Below are 25,000 nucleotides of genomic sequence, written 5' to 3' on the forward strand. Positions count from 1 at the left end.
GGGACATCCAGCCCCACAAAAACGTTTGGAGAATTCAGTACCACGTAAAATGCTTGTGCCTTCAGTATCCCACAATGCTTGGGGGCGTTAGTACCATGTAACATGTATTAGAAGAAAACATTAGGAGGGGAATACAGCCACACTGATAATCAAATTTGGCCCCTGGGATGCCGGACGCTTTGTGTGGCTTTTTCAGAGAGGATTTTCTATCCTCGTCCTCGTCTTATTCTTCTTCGTCGCTTCTGCTGCAGTTTTCATGATCATTGTTCGGCGTCCTGGAGGAAATTTGCAATCTCTCATTCATTGATTTCTCTCGCTCTCTCTCTATCCTTCTAATCAACATATTTTATATGTGAGGTACTGGTTAGCTATAAATTACACTTTGTAAACAATTCTATTTCATGTAAACTGAATGGTTATTGAATACAAATGTGGTATTCTAAAGGATGCTGGAATTGACAGTGGTCTACGTTGTTTTTACTTTAATTTTTATTGTTATTTCTGTGATTTGATTTGATATGTTTATGCGTATCTATGACTATTTGATATTTGAAGCACGATTTTTGCGCATGTGCTTGTTACAATAGATATATATATATATATATATATATATATATATATATCTATATATATTTAATATATATATATATATGATATATATATATGTATATATGTATATATATATATAATATTATATATATATATATATCTATATATATTATATATATATAGTATTATATATTATATATATATAATAGTATTTTGTGTGTTTGTCTGTCTGTCCATGCGCATTTGTTTATATGTGTGATTGTATGTTTGTGTATTAGATGGGCAGTCTAATATGTTCAGCGGTGATAGATGAAAAAAATGAGAATATTCTAGCATAAGGCCACATCTGATTCCGCCGTGTTTTCCAGCGTCAATTTCCCACATGAAAAACATTTTTTATTCGCTGCATCAAAAACACAAATATTTGCTACAATTTTCCTCTCTGTTTTGGGTTCATCTAAATTTTCCAACAACATATCAGTTCGCATCCATTGAAAAAAATAAAACAATTGGGATACAATTTCACTCTATCGAAATACTTGGAAAGGGAATCCGTACAAATCCCTTTTGATGCAGATGGGGCGAATTGTCATCGCTTCGATGACGGAAGGTAATTCAATTCCTGTGCTTTTGTTTGCGTCCCTTTCGGTGACGACAAACACATAACCGGTTACAGTTTTCTTGCGTCCTTTTGTTTGTCCCTGTGTTTGTTCACCTGTTTTTGCCCCTACGCTTGCCCCTGTTTTACACGTGTTTTTTTCCTAGTGTTTGATCCTGTTTTGTACCTATGTTTTCCCCCTTTGTTTCCCTTTGTCTTTCACCTGTTTTTCTGTCTGTGTTTGCTCCGTTTTTTTATTCTGTGTTTGCCCCTGTGATTGCTCTTCTTCTGCACCTATGGTTGACCCTCTTTTTAACCTGACTTTGGCCCTATGCATCCCATTGTCTTGCACATATTTCTACCCCTGCATTTGCCCTGTTTTTGCCCTAGAGTTTGCACCTATGTTAGCCCTCACATTTGCCACATTGTTTGCTTTCACTTTTGCCTTTATGTTTGTCCTTACCTTTGCCCGTCTTTTGCTTCTGTGTTTCCTAGGAAAGGACAGAGAACAACGAGTTGTTGCCTTCACAACAAAGGCGATGATGCCTTGTCACTTCACGTCCCAGGTGCTTCCTGGCATTCGCTTTCCCTTTGAAGTCGCCATCTTTGATCTCTCTCTCTCTCTCTCTCTCCTTCTTTTTTTTTTCTTCTTCTTCTTCTTCTTGAAGCTGCTTTAAGGCACTTGTCCTTTGTTGTCAGAAAAAGAATAGCCTCTTTTTTTTTCTTTTGATTTGTTTGTCTGTTGTGTCTTTTTCTCCGCGCAAAAAAAAATAAAATAAAAGAAAACACAATATAAATTCTGATAATAAACTAAGAACGAAAACGACAATAACGATCGAAATAAGAGACATGACACTCCAATAATACCTGGTATATTAAAAAAAAAATCTGCAGAAATTCATAAAGAAAATAAGCCATAATTGGGGGAGATTTATTTTTTTATTTTTCCAGGCAATGTTGTTTGTCAATCTGCCTCATCTAAATTTAGGAGGAGCTTATCACACACTTCGAGTTGCTGACATTGAATTTTCATTTATATAGAACAAGAACGCTAATGAAGTCCAAACAGATCCACAACTATGGAATTAATCGGATAGAGAGAGAGAGAGAGAGAGAGAGAGAGAGAGAGAGAGAGAGAAAGCAAGGGGGGGGGGGGGTTTATTGCATAACTGAATACAATTCAGGGACGGTAATTTGATTGAAACTATTCCTCTACACTGTTTTGATTACCATGTTTTAGCTGGTGAAGAGAGACAATACAAAATTAGATACACTGACTGTAGACACCAAGTTGAATCTTGGTCAGTTTCACTTAGTAAAAATCAAACAAACTGAATAACGAAATTGAAATTTTTCTCATGAATACTACACAGGTAATCTTAACAGATTTCAGTTTCATACATTTGCTGATATCTTTTACAATGACTTTGACCTCTCCATTTATTGGTATTTTCGCTTCATCCCTTTCAATAGACATATTTTATTTAGTGTCTGCTCCTTATTCCTTGAAGAGAGTATCAAAATTCCAAGATGAGGTCATGGGGAGTACCTGCCCTTATTGGCAGTTAGAAAGATGGGATAAAAACCAGTAAGTGTTGGAATGAGAAAATGGCTCTTTTTTTTTTCTTACTATTTTCCTTTTTTTCCCCAAATTATTCATTATAATTATACTTTATTTGAACTGCTTTATGTTCACCACCATTCTCTTTGGCCCATCCTAGGTATTCGCCACATGGGTACCTATTTTTGGCGCCTTTCTTGGAGGACTGTAAATGGTAATGATTGTTTTCTGAGGCGTCACTTCTCATTCACTAATATTATTCCTTTCTGGCTTTCCATATTCCTGTATTCCTTTCCCCTTCCTCCTTATCTTTCCAACTCTTTTTAACTTTATACTGACCCATTATTCAATTCTGGGCTGGGTTATAAGAAAATTGTCTTGTTTTAACTAAAATGGTTAGTAGACGGAGAGTAGGCATAATTTGTGAACCATTTCCCGTATAGGTTAAGTTTCTTACCCTACATGAGAGAGGTGAGAAAAATCATTTTCTCTCTGGTACTAGTAGTTGAGTTTTCTTTTTTTTTTTCTTCTTCTTTTACTTCCCAGCATGATGGTCCCAAGTTGAAGCCAAATCCATATCCTTATTCGATTTCACAGTCAATATCGATTTAAGCTAGGGATGTGCGGTTAAGGAACCAAAGGTTTACCTGTTGAGTTATCAGTAACAACCACTTCCGGTTCTTCCTGGTCCCAAGGGGTGGCTTGTGGGGGGAGGTTGAAGAGGCTTTGGTTAGTGGTTTCTGGGACATTTTACAACTGAGCAATACATTGTCCCTGGCCTCTGCCATACAAGAGCAACCTTTAAAAGTGTTATGCTTTTACTCTATAAATAAGAAGAAACCTGCTATTGTAAATACTTTTGTAAATGAATATGTAATAAATACATTAATTATAACAGATAATTCCATTTCTGTTTTTTAGAACCCACGACCTAAGGGGTCATTGGTGAATTAGGAGCGTCCTACGTGACAATCCGAATCTAGATCACGCTGTGCAATGCTTGCAGTAGCCTGGTTTGCATTTGGATCTATCATCAGTTTATGTATCTGTCAACTGATCACAACACCTTCCATGGGAAGTGGTTGACCTGTTAATCAGCACCGGAAACTCATGATTTCCGAGCTGGCGGACTACGTATTCATTTTATGTGTAAATTGCTGAGAATAGCTAGTGTTTCGCTATCGACACGATGCCTTGTAATATTAGTTCTTTGCTAGTTACGAAACGGAGCGGTCATCTGACCAAACCATCTCTCTAGTGATGGAGTTGAGAAATAAAGCTGTTTAAGATTTCAACTTCCTCCGTTTGAATCATCTCCCTTATTCTAAAGAAGAACCAACGTAATATCACGTCTACGAGATGAGAAGCAGAACCACAATGCTTACGAATAACAGTCGTAAGAAAAGGCTCACAATCTTTCGCTAAAGCGGAAGATAAGAAATACAGTAGTAGGCAATGATTCTTTTGTAATTCCTGTTTATAAAATTATTCATGCGTCATATTTTTCATAACCTATATTTCCAAAATGCAAAAAATGCTTCGTCTTGTTTATGAAAAAGATGGTAATTAGCAATCAAATCTCCTCACAAATGTTTTTCATGTCTGGTATCAAAGGCATTAACCTTTAAAACTCATCTTTAGTTAAACAAAAACAAAACAAAAAAATCCCTATGAAAGCTGTTTTACTGTCAGTCCTTTCATGTTGTTAGGCAAAAATATCCTTCACTTGCGAAGCTGACTGCAAATGCGAAGTTGCTGAAAGTTCTCATTTATGGACGCCAAAGGCTACATGATTGCTGTCGATCAGTCTGAGTGCGCTGCCCTTCGTTGCCAGTTGATGCTGCTCTCCACACACAGGCGGCAGCACCATCGCAGCACCAATAATGCAGTAAATGTGACTCGGTATTTTACTTCTCAGTTCCAGAGGTCGTTGGACTGTAGAACAGTTTCCCTGAGGATGTTGTGCAATTGGAACCTATCGAAGATGCAATGCATTTCTACCCTAAAAATGTATCCTTGTGTTTTGATAATTTACTTACATTTTTATCGATTTATAAATCTGTTGATTTATTCTTTTCTTTTTTTAAATATTTGATCTCTTAATGATTATCCATTAACTTCTGATACCTACTGCCCTTGGAGGCCTTGTTCTATTTCAGTAGAGTTCATTTTCTAATTAATATTAATAACATAACTTACCGTAACCACAAATTTTGATCGAAACTCTCTGGTGTAGGCAATAAATTCCTGAATTGTCCATAGGCATGAAAATAGAATGACCTTATTTCACATTCAATTACCTGATCAGTACGACCAATTAGCAGGGTTATAGCAAGGTCATTGTGTGTTGATGTGTACCTGGATGTGACTCGAAGTCAGGTGTAATTTGAGTGATGTCTCAACTACTGACCTCTGCGTTCGGTAATGAATCCAAAAGTCAGCCGCATTTCTTAATGATAAAGAATGACCTGAAAACAGAGCGTATATCCACATATATCTCTGGAAAGTATCCCTTAAGTGATATAAAAAAAATGCGTGAAGATGTTCTAATCGACTAGATCTATATCGAATAGGAATTTTATAATTTCAACCGTGTTTAATATACTACATACAGTAAGCTATGAATGTCCTCTACCTCGGAATTAATATATTTTCATATATGTTAACCCAAGGGAAAATTTTTATGTCTTTTTTGTTTTTAATTTCGTCCCGTCGTGGATACGAACCGCTGAAGTCCTGATTTTTCCTCTGTGCGCTGGTTCGAAACTACAAGAGGACGAAATTATTACCAACTTAAAAAAATAAAATCCCCTTCAGTTAACATAATATATGATGTATATCGATTCCGAGGTAGAGCGAATTGGATATTAAATGACAATTGTAGCTTACTGCAAATTGAATATGTGAATTAGATTTATTCAGCAGCATCTCTTTAATCAAGGAAAGTTTGTGTATTGATTTTATATTGACATTTTGTTTCTGATATAAGATCGGAGCACTTAAGATTAGGACCTCTGTACTATAATAGGATTAGTGTTTCTCAGTAAAATGCTTTTCACGAGTGATGAATCTTTATCATTCAGTGAGTTAAAGTTGAATGGAGGAAAGCCCTCCAAGGCTCGATCAGTTCATATTATTCAACAAATTCCTATGTTTTCGATCAAATTTTGGAACCAGACATATGACAATTTTCCAGTTTCCTGATAAAATTAAAATTATTTTTAATTTATTTCCTTATTTATTTATTTTTTTATTTTATTATTTTTTTTTTTTTGCATAAACGCAAGAAAGTCTTCTTTAAGACTCCAAATATCTATATAAGAATTCTGCAGCACTTTGAGGTCGAGTGGGACCTGACATCAGTGGATATCTTTGCCAAAGATCCAAAGGAACCTTCGGCAGGTAAAGAGTTGCTAGAATATTGTTATTTCTTTTTTCCTCCTCCATTTCATTTTCCATTGCATTGTTAGTAAGACTTTTATTACATATATAATGCTCATATACTGATCATATCTCTTCATTATCTATGTGTTATTAAGGGGATTAATGGTTATTTAGATATATATAAATATATATATTTATATATATATATATATGTGGTGTGTGTGTGTGTGTGTGTGTGCGAAATAGATTACAACCGTCTTTTTATAAACGGAGATATGACAAATAAAACTAGTGTACTAAAGTTAAAAAAGCTATTATATCATGGTATGAGACTGACTCTCTCTCTCTCTCTCTCTCTCTCTCTCTCTCTCTCTCTCTCCTGCATATTTCTCTCTTTACAAAATTTAATTGACAAGCGAATTTATATTGTGCAACACCACAAGGACCAAAGATAAAAACCATTTGTTCTCTGAAATCTTGAAGCACATCAACCTTCTATCTTTAGACCAAACTCTGACGAAAATAACACTTTCTAACGTAGTCAGGTTACATCACAAACTGGAATAACGTAGCCATTCCAGCCCCTGCCTCAGTGATGTGGCAATCGACCATCCAGATTCCCTCCATGACGAGGCTCCTCACCAGGCGAGCGACCTCCTCTTCTTCGGAATCTTCCTCCTTTTGATCTCGGGATGAAAAAGCCTCTGAGAGGGAATCGCATTCAGGTCTGTTGGCTTTCCTCTTTCGCAGAGTTCATTTCAAACAAGTGACCCTTTTTATTTATTTATTTTCCAGAACGGGGGTGGGAGGGGGTTAGGGAGGGACGGGTAGAGGCGGTAGGGCCTGTAATATAAGTTCCAATTAAGTCAGCATTCCCCTCCGCAGCTTAGGCAAGAGCCCCTTTTGCATCTTATCCTTTCAGCGACGTCAATTTAGGCAGCCGTGCAGGAAATAATTCTGTTGAGGCCGTTGCTCCTCCTCTCATGCAACTCCCTTTGGACTTTTAAAGAGCTTCTCTGCTCAGCATGTAATAGAGAGAAGATGTTATAGCAAAGAAGGTTCCTTCCTTTCTCTCCCACAACTCTTCTCCTGCCGTTGGGTTTGTCATGCGATCGTTACTCAGTCGCTGTTCATTGCAATTCAGTTTTTTCCATAAGATTTTATTGTCACTGCGTATTCCAAACGAAGCTTTCAGTGTATATATTTTTATTTTTTGACTGAACTTTTTATATACTCAAATATATTCTTCATGGTTTGAGTTACCACATTTAATAAAACTATCCTTCTAATCCTCAGAGATAAAACACCTAACAGGCATGCTTGAATATGTATGTAGACAATAGACACACACACACACATACACACACACACATATATATACATATCATATATATATATATATATATATATATATATATATATATATATATATATATATATATATATGAACAAAGTTACAGCCAAGAAGGAAAATTAAAACACTGAAGTTGCTAAGTACTTTTGTCTTATTACCAAGACATGGTCCCAGCAACTATAGATATACAGAAGCAAGGGCCTATATAAATGGTTGGTATGTATACAAGTCATAAGGGAATGCAAAAAGGTCGGGAGGTCACGGAACGGTCAACAGATTAGAATCGAAATCTATCTATTGGTAATCCTCTTTACTCTATCTTTCAGTTCCTCCAGGAACATATATTTTTATGACCGGGTCAAAGAAAAGAAGCCTTGGACTTGCATTAAAAAAGATTTTTACCCAGGTATCTGAATGAAAATAGTTTCTAACTAGTTCCTTTATATTATTTTCGTTACAACTTGACAATATATGGCTTTGCGTCCAATGTATTCTATAGGATTTTTCACTTAAATTAAAAATAAAGCCATTATAGTATATCTGACCTGCTCTTACTGAGTATTTGCGTTGTTTTAATCTGGTATTCAATTCCTTACTGGCATGGCCTAAGTAAAATCAATTACAATCCATACATGGAATTTTTTATACAATATTGCTGTCTTTTCGGGGGCTATTTTTTTATAAGCATATTCCTTTGTTCATTGCACGGTTTGCTTGTCTCTCTCTCTCTCTCTCTCTCTCTCTCTCTCTCTCGCTCTCTCTCCTCTCTCTCTCTCTCTCTCTCTCTCTCTCTCTCATTACCCACACCACTTCCCCTCTTTCATTCGTAGTTTTCTAACTTGCCCAGTTGTCATTTAACTTCGACATGAATAGTAGGTTCTCCAGTAGTTTACACTACATAATCTTTATTTTTATTCTGAACTAGTATCATGTAAGTATAGGGTGATTAGGGTATCAGGTAACATGTAAAGCACTTTGCGTATCATGTACCATGTAAACTGCATAAGGCATCGAGCACCATATACTATGCTTAGGGCATTCAGTTCCAAGTAAAATGCTTAGGTTTACCCAGTACCGAATGAAGAACTTAGGTTACCCAATACTAAGGAAAGTGGTTAAGGCATACTGTAACATGAATAGTGTTTAGGGCATCCAGTACCATGTAACGTTCTCAGGGCACCCAGTACTGCATAAAGTGCTCTGGGTATCCAGTACAACATAAAGTGTTTCGTGCAACCAGTAACCTATGTAAAGTGCATAAAACATTCAGTACTATGTGATTGCTTAGGGCACCCACTACCACGTAAAGTGTTTAGGGAATCCAGTACCACGTAAAGTCCTTGTGGCCTCTGGTACCAAATAAAAGTGCTTAGGGTATATAGTACCGTGTAACATGCTTACAACATCCAGTACCACATAGTGCTTTGGGCATCTGGTACCATGTTAATTACTCAAGGCATCTAGTACCGTGTAAAGTGCCTATGGGTTCCAGTAGCACATAAAGTGCTTAGGGCATCTAGTAACATGTAAAGTGCTTAAGGCATCCAGGGCTACATGAAGTGCTTAGTGCATCCTGTCTCACATTAAGTGCTTAAACACTCAGTAACCTGTAAAGTGTTTATGACATCCAATACTATATAAAGTCTTTAGGGCATCGACCTAGGGCATCCAGTACCATGTAAAGTGTTGAGGTCTATCAGTACTGCATAAAAAAAGTACATCATCTAGGACCACATAAAGTGCTTAAGACATATAGTGCCATGTAAAGTATAGGGAATGAAGTACCATGGAAAATGATTAGTGCATCCAGTGCTATGCAAAGTCCGTTGGGCATCTAGTACTATTTTAAATGCTTAGGGTATCTACTACCATATATGTTACTTAAGGGCATCCAGTACCATTTAAGTGCTTTGTGCATCCAGTACTATCTAAAGTACTTTAGGAATCTAGTAATATGTAAAGTGCTCTGGGCATCCAGCACCACGCAAATTGCTTTAGTCATCTAGTACAACATATAGTGCTTTAGGCATCCAATACCCCGTAAAGTGCGTTGGACATCCAGTGCCACAAAAAGTTTTTTAGGCATCCTTTATCATGTAAAATGCTTAGTACATCCAGTACCATGTAAAGTACTTTTGGCATTTAATACCCCGTTAACTTTAGGGTATCTATTGTCGAATAAACTGTTTTGGCGGAATCAGTACTAATTTCTAAAAAGCTCATTTTTGCTTACCATGACTTCCTCAGGTCTTAGAAACTGCATAATTTCCCCTGCTCACGCCATCACCCCAGATTCCTCTCTTATCTGAGCTTGTTGACTCTCAGGGCAGAGTTAGTAACATAAAAATGGAACATCTCAAAAAATATGTACTGAAATGAGAGGCTTTGCACGATCATGGTATGAAAAATATATCTCCTTCCTTTTTTGGGCTACAGAATATCTGAAATACGCCTCTTGAATTTTCCAAGGATGTGTGAGCAAGAAGAAGAGAGAGAGAGAGAGAGAGAGAGAGAGAGAGAGAGAGAGAGAGAGAGAGAGAGAGATTACTTAAGGTAGAACGAAGGAACCGACAGCTTCAAATCATTAAGAGTAAATTTCCGTACTCAGCTGAACAGTTTTGTCTGCCGAGACGATATTCGCACAGGAAAATGATGTCTGGGCGTCTTCCACCCCTATTCTTTATTTTCCTTCTTTCTGGATTCCTTCTCTCTCTCTCTCTCTCTCTCTCTGTCTCTGTCTCTCTCTCTCTCTCTCTTATACCCAAATACTTTGACCGTAATGCTGATATAGTGTATTGGAAGAAAACATTAGAGGATAATCCAGCCATGCTGATGATCAATTTGGTTTTTTTTTTTTTTTTTTCCGAGGATGCTTGTCTCTTTTGGTCGGTTGGTTTTTTCCCGAGAAGGATGTTTTCTCTCCTCTTCTTCGTCGTCTCTTCTGCAGTAGATTAATTATCTTGGTTGGGCATCCAAGAGGAAATTTGCATTAAGCAATGGAATCTATCTCAGCTTAACTCTCTCTCTCTCTCTCTCTGACATCTTTTATATCTGAGATCCTTTGTAGCCCAAAATTATACGTTGTGAACAGTTGTACTGATTATAACTGAATCTGTTGAATAGAATTATAACTGAATCTGTTGATTAGAAACGTGGTGTTTCAGAGGGTTCTAGAATTGACAGTGGCACGTGTTATGTCTTTACTGCTATTGTATTGTTATTTAAATTATATTCTTTCATAATTTTTTAAGCATCTATGATTTATTTAATCTTTAAACATTTACGGTTTTATGTACATGTGCTTATTACGTATGCATGTGTTCGTCTGTGATTAATTGTTTCTATGTGTAAGTGTGTGTGTGTGTTTGTATTAGATGAACAATCTAGATATGTTCAGTAGTGATATATAAAGAATAAGATAAAATTAAAACATGCTAACATACAACACTTTCCAATACCGCTAAGTTTTTCAGCGTCAGTTTACTCACATGAAAAACAGTTGTTATTCACTGCATCAACAACAAATATTTTCTGCAATTTTTCTCTCTGTTTTGGGTTCATCTATATATTCCAATGACATATCAGCTTGCATCCATTGTAAAAAAATAAAAACAATTGGTATTCAATTTCATTCCATTGAAATACATGAAAAGTGAATCCCGTACAAATCCATTTTGATGCAGATGGGGCGAATTGCCGATGCTTCGATGACAGAAGTTAATTCAATTCCTGTGCTTTTGTTTGCGTCCCTTTCGGTGACGAGACACACAACCGTAGCAGTTTTCTTGCGCCCTTTTGTTTGTCCCTGTGTTTATTTATGTTTTTGCCGTTGTGCTTGCCCCTGCTTTACACGTGTTTGTCCATGTTTTGTACCTATGTTTGACCTTGTGTTTCCACTTGTGTTACACCTGTTTTTGCATTTGTGTTTGGTCATGTTTTTTCCTGTGTTTACCCTTGTGATTGCTCTTTCTTCCTCCTGTTTTTGACTCTTGTTTTGCACCTATTTTTTCCCTGCATTTGCTCATTTTTTCCCTTGACTTTGCTCCTGTATTTGCCCTTCTATTTTGCCACTATATTTGTCCCTGATATTGCCCCTGTGTTCCCTAGGAAAACGGCCAAGAACGATGAGGGGTTTCCTTCACACTAAAAGGCGATGCCCTGTCACTTCTCGTCCCAGGTGCTTCCTGGCATTCGCTTTCCCTTTGAAGTAAAGCAATCTCTCATAGCTTGACTCCCTCTCTCTCTCTCTCTCTCTCTCTCTCTCTCTCTCTCTCTCTCTCTCTCTCTCTCTCTCTCTTTTCTTCTTCTTCTTCTTCTTCTTGAAGCTGCTTCAAGGCAGTTGTCCTTTGTTGTCAGAAAAGAAGAGTCTCTTTTTCCTTTTGATTTGCATTGTCTTATTGTGTCTTTTCTCCTGTCTGTCTAAATAATAGAAAACGCTTTCTGTAAATTAGGGTAATAAATTGAGAACCAGAAAGACAATAACGGTGGAAATAGGAGACATGACGTACTTTTAATGACACAAGTTATATTTTCTATAAAAAAAACTGGTAGAAATTTGTAAAGACAATTAGTCATATTTTGGGAAACACATTTTCTTTTTTTCCAGGAAATATTGTTTGTCAATCTACCTCACCTAAATATAGCGGGAGCTTATTACAAACTTCGAGTTGCTGATATTGTATTTCCTTTATATAGAACAAGAACGCTAATGAAGGCCAGACAGATCCACAACAGTGGAATAATTGGAGAGAGAGAGAGAGAGAGAGAGAGAGAGAGAGAGAGAGAGAGAGGGAGAGAGAGAGAAGGGGCGGGAGGCATTATTGCATAGCTAAATACAGTTAAGGAACGGTAATTTGACCAACATTATTTACTACTGCTATTTTCATTACCATGCTTTTGCTGGTGAAAAGGAACAATACAAAGATAGACACACTGACTTTAGAGACCATCTTAACCTTTGTCAGTATTATTGGTAAATAAACGTAAATAGCAAAACGAAACTGGATTTTCTCTCAGAAATTCCGACAACCAATCTTAACAATGTTTAGTTGCGTATTTGCTGATATCTGGATTTCGAATATCCTTTACAATGACTTTTTTACCTATCCTTTCATTGATTCCGCCGTGTTTTCCAGCGTCAATTTCCCCACATGAAAAACATTTTTTATTCGCTGCATGAAAAACACAAACATTTGCTACAATTTTCCTCTCTGTTTTGGGTTCATCTAAATTTTCCAACAACATATCAGTTCGCATCCATTGAAAAAATAAACAAATGGGATACAATTTCTTTCTATCGAAATACTTGGAAAGGGAATCCGTACAAATCCCTTTTGATGCAGATGGGGCGAATTGTCATTGCTTCGATGACGGAAGGTAATTCAATTCCTGTGCTTTTGTTTGCGTCCCTTTCGTTGACGACAAACACGTAGCTGGTTACAGTTTTCTTGCGTCCTTTTGTTTGTCCCTGTATTTGTTCACCTGTTTTTGCCCCTACGCTTCCCCCTGTTTTACACGTGTTTTTTTCCTAGTGTTTGATCCTGTTTTGTACCTATGTTTGCCCCTGTGTTTCCCTTTGCCTTTCACCTGTTTTTCTTTCTGTGTTTGCCCCTGTGATTGCTCTTCTTCTGCACCTATGTTTGCCCCTCTTTTTAAAGTGTGTTTGGCCCTATGCTTCCTATTATCTTGCACATATTTCTACCATTGCATTTGCCCTGTTTTTGCCCTAGAGTTTGCACCTATGTTAGCTTTCACTTTTGCCTTTATGTTTGTCCTTATCTTTGCCCGTCTTTTGCCCCTGTTTCTTAGGAGAGGACAGACCGAGAACAACGAGTTGTTGCCTTCACAACAAAGGCGATGATGCCTTGTCACTTCACGTCCCAGGTTCTTCCTGGCATTTGCTTTCCCTTTTGAAGACGCCATCTTTGATCTCTCTCTCTCTCTCTCCCTCTCTCTCTCCTTCTTTTTCTTCTTCTTCTTCTTCTTCTTCTTGAAGCTGCTTTTAAGGCACTTGTCTGTGGTCAGAAAAAGAATAGTCTCCTTTTTTTTCTTTTCATTTGTTTGTCTTTTGTGTCTTTTCCTCTGCGCTAAAAAAAAAATAAAATAAAACACAATATAAATTCTGATAATAAACTAGGAATGTAAACGACAATACCGATGGAAGTAAGAGACATGACATACTTCAATAATACCTGTTATATTACAAAATAAATTCATAAAGAAAATAAGTGATAATTGTGGGAGTTGTTTTTTTAATTTTCCAGGCAATGTTGTTTGTCAATCTGCCTCACCTAAATTTAGGAGGAGCTTATACACACAATTTGAGTTGCTGACCATTGAATTTCCTTTATATAAACGAGAACGCTAATGAAGTCCAAACAGATCCACAACTGTTGGAATAACTGGGAGAGAGAGAGAGAGATAGAGAGAGAGAGAGAGGGAGTAGAGAGAGAGAGAGAGAGAGAGAGAGGGGGGGGCATTTATTGCGTAATTGAATACAATTCAGGGACGGTAATTTGAATGAAACTATTCCTTTACACTGTTTTGATTACCATGTTTTAGCTGCTGAAGAGAGACAATACAAAATTAGATACACTGACTGTAGTCACCAACTTGAATCTTGGTCAGTTTCACTGGGTAAAATCAAACAAACTGAAAAGCGAAATAGAAATTTTTCTCATGAATACTACACAGGTAATCTTAACAGGGCTGAGTTTCCATGCATTTGCTGATATCTGGCCATCCACTCTTAAGGAATTCGGATATCTTTTACAATGACTTTACCTCTTCATTTATTGGTATTTTCGCTTCATCCCTTTCAATAGACATATTTTATTTAGTTTAGTCTGCTGCTTATTCCTTGAGGAGAGTATTAAAGTTCCAAGATGAGTCCATTGGGATTGCGGGGAGTATGCTGCCATAATTAGTTACCTGCTCCATAGTAGTTGAAAGATGGAATAAAACCAGTAAGTGATGGAATGAGGAAATGGCACTTTTTTTTCTTTTACTATTATCCTTTTTTCCCCCAAAAAAGGATTCATTATATTATACTTTATTTGAACTGTTTTATGTTCACCACCATTCTCTTTCGCCCATCCCAGGTATTCGCCACATGGGTACCTATTTTGTGTCTTTCTTGGAGGACTGTAAATGATAATGAGTGTTCTCTGAGGTGTCAGTTCTCATTCCCTAGCTTTATTGCTTTCTGGCTTTCCATATTCCTGTGTTCTTTTTTCCCCTTCCTCCTTATCCTTCCAACTCTTTTCAACTTTATACTGACCCATTTTTCAATTCTGGCTGGGTTATAAAAAACTTGTCTTGTTTTTAACTAGAATGATTGGAAAACGGAGAGTAGTATAATTTGTGAACCATTTCCTGTATAGGTTAAGTTTCTTACCCTAAAAGAGAGAGGTGAGAAAAATAATTCTCTCTCTGGTACTAGTAGTTCCGTTTTTTTTTTTTCTTGGACTTCCCAGCGTAATGGTCCCAAGTTGAAGACAAATCCATATCCTGCTTCGATTTCACAGTCAATATCGATTTGAGCTGGGGATGTACGGTTTAAGGAAACCAAAGGTATACTTGCTGAGTCCATCAGCAACAGCCACTTCCCGGTTCTTCCTGGTCCCAAGGGGGGGGGTTCGGGGGCCGCGGTTGAAGGGAGTCTATGGTTAGGTGGTTTCTGGGACATTTTACAACTGAGCAATACATTGTCCCTGGCCTCTGCCATACAAGAAGCAACCTTTAAAAGTGGAATGCTTTTCCTCTATAAATAAGAAAAAACCTGCTATTGTAAATACTTTTGTAACTGAATACAGTAGTAGGCAATGATTCTCTTGCAATTCCTGTTCATAAAATTATTCACTCGTCATATTTTTCATAACTTATATTCCCAAAATGCAAAAAATGCTTCATCTTTTTTATTAAAATGATGGTAATTAGCAATCAAATCTCCTCACAAATGTTTTTCATGTCTGGTAAAAGAGGCATTAACCCTTAAAACTCATCTTCAATTAAAAAAAAAAAAAAAAATCCCTATGAAAGCTGTTTTACTGTCAGTCCTTTCATGTTGTTGTTGCTGTGAGTGATATGTCTCCTAAACCCAAATACGCAAAAATAGCCTTCACTTGCGAAGCTGACTGCAAATGCGAAGTTGTTGAAAGTTTTCATTTATTGACGCTAAAGGCTACATGATTGCTGTCGATCAGTCTGAGGGCGCTGCCCTTCGTTGCCAGTTGATGCTGCTCTCCACACACAGGCGGCAGCACCATCGCAGCACCAATAATGCAGTAATTGTGACTCGGTATTTTACTTCTCAGTTCCAGAGGTCGTTGGACTGTAGAACAGTTTCCCTGAGGATGTTTGTGCAATTGGCCCAACCTATCGAAGATGCAATGCATTTCTACCCTAAAAACGTATCCTTGTGTTTTGATAATTTGCTTACATTTTTATCGATTTATAAATTTGTTGATTTATTCCTTTCTTTTTTTAATATTTGGTCCCTTACTGAATATCCCTTTAACTTCTGATACTCCCGTTGGAGGCTTGTTCTTTTTGAGTAGGACCCATCTTCTAATTAATAACAATAACATCACTTACCATAACCACAAATTTTGATTGTAACTCTCTGGTATAGGCAATAAATTCCTGAATTGTTCATAGGCATGAAAATAGAATGATCTTGATTCACATTCAATTACCTGATCAGTGCGACCAATTAGCCGAGTTATAGTACATGGGACCTGGCCAGGTCATCATGAGGTAAATGTACCTGGATACGACTCGAATTCCGGTGTAATTTGTGTTATGTCTCAACTACTGACCTCTGCGTTCGGTAATGAATCCCAAAAGTCAGTTGTATATCTTAATGATAAAGAATAACCTGAAAACAGAGCGTGTATCCATATATATCTCTGAAAGTATTCCTTAAGTGAATATAAAATAAGACGTGAAGATGTTCTAATCGACTAGATCTATATCGAATATGAATTTTCATCATTTCACCAGTGTTTAAAATATACAACATGCATTAGGCTGTTAATGTCCTCTACCTCGCAATAAATATAGATTTCATATATGTTAACCCAAGGAGATTTTTTTTTCGGTCTATTTTGTAATAATGTCATCCTGTCGTGGATACGAACCACTGAAGTCCTGATTTTTCCTGGTGTCACTGTTTCGAAACCACGAGAGGACGAAATTATAAAAAAAAAATCCCCTTCAGTTAACTTAATATATGATGATATATCGATTCCGAGGTAGAGCGAATTGGATATTAAATGACATTTGAAGCTTAGTACAAAGCGAATATGTGAATTAGATTTATTCAGCAGCATCTCTTTTTATTCAAGAAAAGTTTGTGTATTGATATTGTATTGCCATTTTTTTCTGATATAGATCGGAGCACTGTACTATAATACGATTACTGTTTCTCAGTAAAATCCTTTTCATGAGTGATGAATCTTTATTATTCAGTGAGTTAAAGTTGAATGAAAGAAAACCTTCCAAAGATCGATCAGTTCATATTATTCAACAAATTCCTGTGTTTTAGATCAAATTTTGGAACCAGACAAATGACAATTTTCCAGTTCTGATAAACATTCTTTTTTTTTTTCCTTTGGTGCATAAACGCAAGAAAGTCTTCTTTAAGACTCCAAATATCTATATAAGAATTCTGCAGCACTTTGAGGTCGAGTGGGACCTGACATCAGTGGATATCTTTGCCAAAGATCCAAAAGAACCTTCGTCAGGTAAACTTTGTTGTTTCCTGTTTGTATTCCCTTGCTATATTATTATTACTTTTTTCTGCTCATTTCCATTGCATTGTTAGTAAGACTTTTATTACATATATAATGCTCATATGCTGTCCATATCTGTTCATTATCTATGTGTTATTAAGGGGATTAATGGTTATTTAGATATATATATAGTATATATATATATATATATATGTATATATATATGTATATATAGATATAATATATATACATGATATATATATATATATATATATATATATATGTGTGTGTGTGTGTGTGTGTGTGTGTGTGTGCGTGTGTGTGTGTTCATGTGAAATAGAGTTCACGAACAGTATATAAACAGAGATATGACAAATAAAACTAGTGTAAACAAAAGTTAAAAAGATAGTATATCATGGTATGAGATTCTCTCTCTATCTCTCTCTCTCTCTCTTCTCCTCTCTCTATCTCTGTCGTCTCTCTCTCTCCTCCTGCATATTTCTCTCTTTACAAAATTTAATTGACAAGCGAGATTATATTGCGCAACACCACAAGGACCAATGATAAAAAATGCATTTGTTCTCTGGAAGGAATCTTGAAGCACATCAACACTTCAATCTTTTAGACCAATCTCTGACCAAAATCCAACACTTTCTAACGTAGTCAGGTTACATCACAAACTGGAATAACGTAGCCATTCCAGCCCCTGGAATGACGTAGCCATTCCAGCCCCTGCCTCAGTGATGTGGCAATCGACCATCCAGATTCCCTCCATGACGAGGCTCCTCACCAGGCGAGCGACCTCCTCTTCTTCGGAATCTTCCTCCTTTTGATCTCGGGATGAAAAGCCTCTGAGAGGGAATCGCATTCAGGTCTGTTGGCTTTCCTCTTTCGCAGAGTTCATTTTAAACAAGTGACCCTTTTTATTTATTTATTCCTTTTCCAGAGAAGACGGGTGAGAGGCGGTAGGGCCTGTAATATAAGTTCCAATTAAGTCAGCATTCCCCTCCGCAGCTTAGGCAAGAGCCCCTTTTGCATCTTATCCTTTCAGCGACGTCAACTTAGGCAGCCGTGCAGGAAAATAATTCTGTTGAGGCCGTTGCTCCTCCTCTCATGCAACTCCCTTTGGACTTTAAAAGAGCTTTTCTGCTCAGCATGTGATAGAGAGAAGATGTTATAGCAAAGAATGTTCCTTCCTTTCTCGCCCCACAACTCTCCTCCTGCCGTTGGGTTTTGTCATGTGATCGTTACTCAGTCGCTGTTCATTTGCAATTCAGTTTATCCATTAGATTTATTTGTCAATGCGTATTCTAAACGAAGATTCCATTGGATATATTTTGTTTTTTAACTGTTTCTCATGGTTTGAGTTACCACAATTATAAAACTATGATTCTTATTCTTAGAGTTATAGCACCTAATAAGCATGCTTGCATATGTAGGTACACACACACACACACATACATATATATATATATATATATATATATATATATATATATAGATAGTATATATATATATATATATATATATATATATATATATATATATATATATATATATATATATATATATATATATGACTGGTAAAAATGTTCTGTAACAACAGAATTCCATCTAATAAAAGGAGCCCATAAAAAAAACACCAAAATGTAGAGAGAAAAGTACTATATTTCAGAGACTGCTGTCTCTCTCTTCAGGTATATGAATGAGAAAAGTTTACAGAAAAGGTGTTTATACCAAGAGATTCGTCCACACGTAAGCCAATTTAGGTCACCCCCGCTGATAATTTTCCTTTAATCTTCTTAACGCGTTGTTGAATGACATATGTTTAAAAGGTAGTGTTACTAAATGCTTTAACTGACCTTCATAAGAAATATCCTATTCCCCGCAGATTCATGATAGCCATCCACTCGCTAAAAAAGTTAGATGTTATAATAAGTAGATCCGACAAAGACGGCAAAATTGTAATAATGGACAAAGACTTCTACCTCGACAAAATCAAACCAGCTCCTTAGCGACACAAATCTTACGAAAAACTGACGAAAAATCCCCTCCAGAACGTTCCCGACAGAATTTTTTCGGAAAGTAAGATTAATTGGCCAAGACAAAAAGAGTATTGAACTATTAGAGAAATTTAAAGTAATTAATCCTAAATTACCCTACTTTTATGGTCTTCCCAAAACTCACAAAGACAATCTTCTATTCAGACCCATCGTTTCATGCGCCGGAGCTTTCAATTACAAAATTTCCAAATGGTTAGCTGCCTCCTTTCTCCTTTTTTAGGCACTTTTTCTCCCCAGTCACATCAAAACATTCGGAATGACTTTGTCCACAAATTCAGAGAAGCACATATACCACTTCACAACATAAACTTTTAAGCCTTGATGTAGACTCCCTATTCAACAAAAGTACCAGTACAGTACGTTCTTCAGTTTTTAAAGGAAAAATTATCCCCCTATTCAGATCATTTCCCTTTGGCACTTGACAAAATAATAAAGTTAGTTGAATTATGTGCATCTAATAACGTATTTTCGTTCGGGGAATCATTCTACAAGCAAAAATTCGGGTGTAGTAGGGGTAGTCCTTTAAGTCCTATTTTAGCCAATCTGTACATGGAATACTTTGAAACTACAGTAATAAATGCAATAAAACCCAAAACATGCTGTGGATGAGATACGTGGATGACATACTAACATTTTGGGATAATAAGTGGGGTAATTTTAATGAATTCCTCTCAAAATTAAACGCATTAGTGCCCAGCATCAAATTTAAAGTTGAATGGGAAACAGACAACAAAATTCCTTTTCTTGATGTTTTAATAATCAGAGACACGACAGAATACAAATTTACCATATACAGAAAACCAACGTTCTCACTTTCATATATCACTACTTAGCTATCATGACAATACTATCAAGATAGGTGTAGCTAGCAACCTATTCTTAAGAGCCTTACGAATTTGTTCCCCCAGATTTCCTGGAAAAGAATTGAACTAATTCGCAAGCAACTTTCATCTTTAAAGTATCCTGACCATATAATTGAGAAAGCAATTCAAAAGCAAAACGTAATTTCTACCGACCCCCTAAAGACAAGACCAGAGACACACCCAACAATAAAATAAAAATTCCCCACTGGAGACGATTAAGAGAGTAACTCACACCCTTGGGAAATCCAACCCTTTTGCATTTACCTACCCAAATACTTAGCCAAATCCCTGATTAACGTCCAACAAAAGACATCTCCAAAGACTCTGGGGTATATGAGATCCCATGCCAGGACTGTCACCAATCTTACATCGGATTTACAGTAAATCACTTTCCCCAGAGATTAATACAACACAAACGGTCAGTTAGGTATGGACAACAGAACTCGGCTATTTTCAACCATATAAATGAACATAACCATAGAATAAACTGGAATATGTCACGTGTAATTTTATAAGCAGCAACTGCCGGTACAAGAGTCAAATGATGGAATCGGCCTTAATAAAGAGAAGCAGGTAATGAACATCTCAAAGGGAATTGGATATCAGATATCGTCGACGCAGTGTTCATTCAACCAACGCTTAAGAAGAGTAAAGGAAAATTATCAGCGGGGTGACCTAAATTGGCTTACTTGTGGACGAATCTCTTGGTATAAATACCACCTTTTCTGTAAACTTTTCTCATTCATATACCTGAAGAGAGAGACAGCAGTCTCTGAAATATAGTACTTTCTCTCTACATTTTGGTGTTTTTATGGGCTCCTTTTTATTAGATATATATATATATATATATATATTATATATATATATATATATATATATATATATATATATATATATATATATATATATATATATATATATGTATGTATGCATATATGAACAAAGTTACAGCCAAGAAGGAAAATTAAAACACTGAAGTTGCTAAGTACTTTTGTCTTATTACCAAGACATGGTCCCAGCAACTATAGATATACAGAAGCAAGGGCCTATATAAATGGTTGGTATGTATACAAGTCATAAGGGAATGCAAAAAACAAAAAGGTCGGGAGGTCACGGAACGGTCAACAGATTTAGAATCGAAATCTATCTATTGGTAATCCTCTTTACTCTATCTTTCAGTTCCTCCAGGAACATATATTTTTATGACACGGGTCAAAAGAAAAGAAGCCTTGACTTGCATTAAAAAATTTTACCCAGGTATCTGAATGAAAATAGTTTCTAACTAGTTCCTTTATATTATTTCGTTACAACCTTGACAATATATGGACTTTGCGTCCAATGTATTCTATAGGATTTTTCACTTAAATATAAAAATAAAGCATTATAGTATATCTGACCTGCTCTTACTGAGTATTTTGCGTTGTTTTAATCTGGTATTCAATTCCTTACTGGCATGGCCTAAGTAAAATCAATTTACAATCCATATATGGAAATTTTTTTGTTTTTTATACAATATTGCTGTCTTTTCAGGGCTATTTTTTATAAGCATATTCCTTTGTTCATGCACGGTTTGCTTGTTTGTTTCTCTCTCTCTCTCTCTCTCACTTCACCCTCTTTCATTCGCAGTTTTCTAACTTGCCCAGTTGTCATTTAACTACGATATTTTGCACTACATAATCTATATTTCTATTCTGAACTAGTATCATGTAAGTATAGGGTGATTAGGGTATCAGGTAACATGTAAAGCACTTTGGGTATCATGTACCATGTAAACTGCATAAGGCATCTAGCACCATATACTATGCTTAGGGCATTCAGTTCCAAGTAAAATGCTTAGGTTACCCAGTACCGAATGAAGAACTTAGGTTATCCAATAGTAAGGAAAGTGTTAAGGCATACTGTAACATGGATAGTGTTTAGGGCATCCAGTGCCATGTAACGTACTCAGGGCACCCAGTACTGCATAAAGTGCTCTGGGTATCCAGTACAACATAAAGTGTTTCGTGCAACCAATACCATGTAAGGTGCTTAAAACATTCTGTACTATGTTAGATTGCTTAGGGCACCCACTACCATGTAAAGTGTTTAGGGAATCCAGTACCACGTAAAGTCCTTGTGGCATCTGGTACCAAATAAAAGTGCTTATGGCATATAGTACCATGTAACATGCTTACAGCATCCAGTACCACATAGAGTGCTTTGGGCATCCAGTACCATGTTAATTACTCATGGCATCTAGTACCGTGTAAAGTGCTTATGGGAATCCAGTGCATATAGTAACATGTAAAGTGCTTAAGGCATTTAGGGGTACATAAAGTGCTTAGTGCATCCTGTATTACATTAAGTGCTTATACACCCAGTACCCTGTAAAGTATTTATGACATCCAATACCATAAAAAGTCTGTAGGGCATCGACCTAGGACATCCAGTACCATGTAAAGTGTTTAGGTATATCAATACTGCATAAAATGAGTACATTATCCAGGACCACATAAAGTGCTTAAGACATATAGTGCCTTGTAAAGTGTAGGGATTGAAGTACCATGGAAAGTGATTAGTGGTATCAGTGTTTGTAAAGTCCATTGGGCATCTAGTACCATGTAAAGTGCTTAGGGTATCCACATACCATGTATACTACTTAGGGCATCCAGTAACATTTAAGTGCTTTGTACATTCAGTACTATCTAAAGTATTTTAGGAATCTAGTAACATGTAAAGTGCTTTGGGCACCCAGCACCACGCAAATTACTTTAGTCATCTAGTACAACATAAAGTGCTTTAGGCATCCAATACCCCATAAAGTGCATTGGACATCCAGTGCCACAGAAAGTTTTTTAGGCATCCTTTATCATGTAAAATGCTTAGTATATCCAGTACCATGTAAAGTACTTTTGGCATTTAATGCCCCGTTAACTTTAGGGTATCTATTGTCGAATAAACTGTTTTGGGGGAATCAGTACTAATTTCTAAAAAGCTAATTTTGCTTATGACTTCCCTCAGGTTTTAGTAACACTGCATAATGCCCCCCTACCCACACCATCATCCCACATACCTCTCTTATCTGAGCTTGTTGACTCTCAGGGCAGAGTTAGTAACATAAACATTTAACATTTCAAAAAAAGTGTGTACTGAAACGAGAGACTTTGCAACGATCATGGTATGAAAAATATAGCTCCTTCCTTTTTTGGGTTATAGAATATCTGAAATACGCCTCTTACATTTTCCAAGGATGTGTGAGCAAGAAAAGAGAGAGAGAGAGAGAGAGAGAGAGAGAGAGAGATTACTCAAGCAGAAACGAAGGAACCGACAGCTTTAAATCATTAAGAGTAAATTTTCCTGCTCAGTTGAACAGTCTCGTCTGCCGAGACGATATTGCCATAGCAAAATGATGTCAGGGCGTCGTCCACCTACTATTCTTTTCTCTCTCTCTCTCTCTCTCTCTCTCTCTCTCTCATCTCTCTCTCTCTCTTCTCTCTTTTCCTCTCTCTCTCTCTCTCTCTCTCTCTCTCTCTCTCTCTCTCTCTCATATCCTAATACTTTGACCGTAATGCTGATATAGTGTATTGGAAGAAAACATTAGAGGATAATCCAGCCATGCTGATGATCAATTTGGCTTCGGAGATGCTTATCTCTTTTTGTCGCTTTTTCAGAGTAGATTTTCTGTCCTCGTCTTCGTCGTCGCTTCTGCTGCAGTTTCATTATCCTGGCTGGGCATCCAGGAGGAAATTTGCATTAAGCAAAGCATCTCTCTCTCTCTCTCTCTCGGTCTCTCTCTCTCTCTCTCTCTCTGACATCTTTTATATCTGAGATCCTTGTAGTCAAAAATTACACTTTGTAAATAGTTGTACTGATTATAACTGAATCTATTGAATAGAAACGTGGTGTTTCAGAGGGTGCTAGGATTGACAGTGGCACGTGTTATGTCTTTTCTGTTATTAGTTGTTATTTAAATTATATTCTTTCATAATTTTTTAAGCATCTATGATTTATTTAATTTTTAAACATGTACGGTTTTATGTACATGTGCTTATTACGTATGCATTTGTTCGTCTGTGATTAATGAACAGTCTAATATGTTCAGTAGTGATATATAAAACATAAGATAAAGCTAAAATATTCTAACCTAAAACACGTTCTAATACCGCTACGTTTTTTTCAGCGTCAGTTTACTCACATGAAAAACAGTTGTTATTCATTGCATCAACAACAAATATTTTCTGTAATTTTTCTCTCTGTTTTGGGTTCATCTATATATTCCAACGACATATCAGCTTGCATCCATTGTAAAATGAAATAAAAACAATTGGTATTCAGTTTCGTTCCATTGAAATACATGAAAAGTGAATCCCGTACAAATCCATTTTGATGCAGATGTGGGCGAATTGCCGATGCTTCGATGACAGAAGTTAATAATTCAATTCCTGTGCTTTTGTTTGCGTCCCTTTCGTGACGAGACACACAACATTAACAGTTTTCTTGTGAACTTTTGTTTGTCCCTCTGTTTACTTATGTTTTTGCCGCTGTGCTTGCCCCGGTTTTGCACGGTTTGCTCTTGTTTTGCACCTATGTTTGCCCCCTATGTTTCCCTTTGTCTTACACCTGTTTTTGCATTTGGTCCTTTTTTTTCCTGTGTTTGCCCTTTTGATTGCTCTTTCTTGCCTCCGTTTTTTACTCTTGTTTTGCACCTATTTTTTTCCCTGCATTTGCTCATTTTTTTCCCTTTAGTTTGCTCCTGTATTTGCCCTTCTATTTTGTCACTATACTTGTCCCTGATATTGCCCCTGTGTTCCCTAGGTAAGGACGGCCGAGAACGATGAGGGGTTTCCTTCACACTAAAAGGCGATGCCCTGTCACTTCTCGTCCCAGGTGCTTCCTGGCATTCGCTTTCCCTTTG

This window comes from Macrobrachium nipponense, chromosome 34 (genome assembly GCF_015104395.2).
Source record: "Macrobrachium nipponense isolate FS-2020 chromosome 34, ASM1510439v2, whole genome shotgun sequence".
NCBI lineage: Eukaryota > Metazoa > Arthropoda > Malacostraca > Decapoda > Palaemonidae > Macrobrachium > Macrobrachium nipponense.